This window comes from Porites lutea, chromosome 12 (assembly GCF_958299795.1).
Source record: "Porites lutea chromosome 12, jaPorLute2.1, whole genome shotgun sequence".
In the NCBI taxonomy this organism is placed as follows: domain Eukaryota; kingdom Metazoa; phylum Cnidaria; class Anthozoa; order Scleractinia; family Poritidae; genus Porites; species Porites lutea.
In genome coordinates, this window is record NC_133212.1 from 7,127,552 (window position 1) to 7,128,187 (window position 636).

Genomic DNA, 636 nt, shown 5'->3' on the forward strand with positions numbered 1-636 from the left:
TTTTAGTTCAAAAGTATTTTCATCGTAATACTGAGTCAGAGGTTTCACTAGTCTGTTGGACAGCCGTTTTTAGTGTCGTCACGCAACGCTCCTCCCTACTAATGGGGAGGAGCGGTGCGTGACGACACTAAAAACGGCTGTGTAGCAGACTAAGGTTTCACTGAAGCTGTCTTTCCTTACCCCCGCTGAATGAAATGATTGCCAAGAATTCTCGGAAATGGGTCGTGTGAATTTCAAGAATTCTCAGGATCGCTTGACTTGTTGAGACTGTTATGAAATTTTCTGGACACGCGCGACTGTCGATGCAATTAACAGGCTTTTTGCGAATCCTGAAACCTTTCATCGACATAAAAAGTCATACACTTTTTTTTTGAGCGCAAATATCTCCAATTTAAAAGGCTGTGGTAGTCGAGAGAATCGTGTAGCATATAAATGGTAAGGTATAAGCTACAATTTGCCGAATAAATTGTTTTAAAAGCTTTTTAAAAAGTGCTTACCACGACATAGGACGGTTTTGTAACCTCTCGGCTACATTTTGGTGGCTTATTCTATGCATTTTTGACGTAAGGACTTGCGATTCTCTGTGAATATTACCCAGTAAAGGAGGCATGTCCTACGTAGGTTTTATGGTTTACC